Source organism: Geotrypetes seraphini, chromosome 1, assembly GCF_902459505.1.
Source record: "Geotrypetes seraphini chromosome 1, aGeoSer1.1, whole genome shotgun sequence".
NCBI lineage: Eukaryota > Metazoa > Chordata > Amphibia > Gymnophiona > Dermophiidae > Geotrypetes > Geotrypetes seraphini.
The window spans coordinates 282,892,536-282,895,249 of record NC_047084.1 but is presented as its reverse complement, the minus strand read 5'-3'; positions in this window follow the sequence as shown (position 1 = coordinate 282,895,249).

The following is a 2,714-nucleotide window of genomic DNA, read 5'->3' as shown; positions in this document are numbered from 1 at the left end:
GTGAGCCATGCTGAATGGCCCATGCTGCTCCCGACACTCATAGAGTTCATATGAGCATCGGGAGCAGCGCAGGCCATTCAGCGCAGCTCTCTGCACTAAAAACTGCTAGTGCAGTTTGATAGAAGAGGCCCTTCGGCCCTTTATTAAGGTGTGCTAGCGTTTTTAGCGCATGCAGCAGATTATCGCGTACTAACCCCGCACTACGCGGCTAGAACTAATGCCAGCTCAGTGCTGGCGTTAGCATCTAGCGCGTTAAAGCCCTAACACAACTTAGTAAAAGGAGCCCTTAGTGTACCATGAAAAACATTTGCTACGTTTAGTGTGCCGGAGCTAAAACAGTTTGAGAGACACTACATTATATAGTATTTCCCAGGTAACCAAATGTAATTTATCTCTGTGCAAGACACATTAATCCAGCCTTATTTTGTATTTTGAACAAATTATCATGAGACCCCGATACTTCTATAATTTTGTAAGGCTCATGTTCCCGGACATCCAAGATGAGCTGTGTTTCACTGCTTCATAAAAAGGCATACGTTGGTTTTGTAAGTGTGACTTCCTACTCATGAGCTAAAGTAAGGATTTTATAGAGCTTTAATTGCAGTGTAATGATCCTTTGGAATTCTGGCTGTGAAGCCTTTAACAAGTAGCTGAGATGCAGTCACACTGCAGTGTAAAGAAGAGATTTTTCTAAACTTTCCGTGCATCCTGAATTAGTTTATGAGCCAGAACATCTGGCCACTGTTGAGTGCAGATTTCCAAATTAGAGTCAAGCATTTCCATCATGGGAAAATTGTCAGTAAAGGTGACGCTTAGCCTATAGTGGAAGCCTTTATCCGACAGAAAATGTTGGCACAGTGATGTTTTTCTGGTGAATTTAGTTCTGGCAGAAGAAATCTAATTGATAGCTGTGGAAATTGAGGCTGTTCATTTATCCCCCGAGTCTTGGCAATTTCCTGGGCAGCAGTGTACGCTCCCCAATTCTACGACTGGCAATGTTGCCTTGGCATTTTTCTGCAGGGATTACATGTCGGGGTATGATGATAATGTGGTTTCTAGGCCAAATCAAGCCTTAGTTTGACAGATGTCAATGAGTTTCGGTGGTGACAGTTGCTGATATGACCTGAGATCTCTTCCTGTTTAAAAAAGAGGAAGTTTTACCTGCAATTACTGTATTAGGTTTCAGGTTTATTTAAAAATTTGATATACCGCCTTATTAAAATTCAAAGTGGTTTTACATAATATAAAAACAAAGTATAAAAAGAACGAACGTTAAAAACAAATTACAAATAATGCTACAAACAATCAAACGCACTGACAAACATTAACTTACCAATACAGGATGGAGAAGGGCAGAAATACAATTTGTATAAAGAGTGTGACCCGTCAGATGCTAGGTCTGCCGGGGTCCCGGTGAGAGCAGGCAAGAAGGCGGGTAGAAAGCCCAGGGGAGGTACACCCAAAGCCCGTCCTGGACACTATATTGATTCCCCGGAGCCTCCTATCCTCCAGAATTAGAGACTGTGAAGTCCTGCTATCCACTAGGGGGAGCTTGCCAGTTGCCAAGAACTTGCCAGTTGGCAGATATTCAGGTCACCACCGGGGGAGCCCAAGAGCTGTGCAAGCACTTGCTGACTCAGCTAGATAAGGGCGGGGCCCTGCTCTAGAAAAGGCAGCAGTTTGGGAGAAGCAATTAGGCAGGCTAGGGAGAAGGATAAGGTTCCTTTCCCAAGATGATCCCCCTGGTCCAGGCAGAGGTGAGAGCTGTGCACCCATGGAGGTTACTGAGGCTGGTGAAGCACTGAATCTGCAACTACTGGACGAAGAAACTCCGATGGAATTGCAAGGGAGTTTGTCTGAAGAATTTGCTGAATATCCTGAACCGATGGAGGTTGGTTTAACTACCAGGTGCCAAGAATGACCTGCTTGACTGTGAGTTTTTGTTTGGGACTCTTTTTGGAACTCTGCATTTTTGATTTTGAATATTTGAAGCTATGAGTGTGTCTCTTGGGTGAGGTTTGCTAACACCCAGGGAGGGAATTGTGATAGCTGTGTGAAAAGCTGTTATATAAGGCAGTGGTTCCCAACCCTGTCCTGGAGGAACACCAGGCCAATTGGGTTTTCAGGCTAGCCCTAATGAATATGCATGAAGCAAATTTGCATGCCTATCACTTCCATCATATGCAAATCTCTCTCATGCATATTCATTAGGGCTAGCCTGAAAACCCGATTGGCCTGGTGTTCCTCCAGGACAGGGTTGGGAATCACTGATATAAGGCAAACCTAAGAAACTCTTAATTTCCCAGCAGTGCTTCAAAAGGCTGCTGGAGGCTTCCGTTTGGGAACTGTGTACATTATACATACTAGAGCAGAGAACTCTATTGTTTGTATTGTCACCTGCTGAGGAGCAGGCTGAGAACTACCTGAGAAAATAAGCTCTGTTGAAAGCAGGATCTCATGAGGATTTGGATCCATTGTTTCAAGGAAAGAAACCTGAACTGTTTTGACTTATTTTGCTTTTTGTGTTTTGTTTTACTTTGGGATTCTTTTGCAAGTAGCACTATTCATTTTGCTGATGCCATTCTGACCTTTATTTTGGACAGTAAATTTATGTTTGATTATATAACTGTGTGGTGGTGTTTTTACTGAGTTCCTCTTATCAGTCCGATCCTGCAGGGTGACTCCAGGCCGGGTCACACGTCAGTGTACTTTTC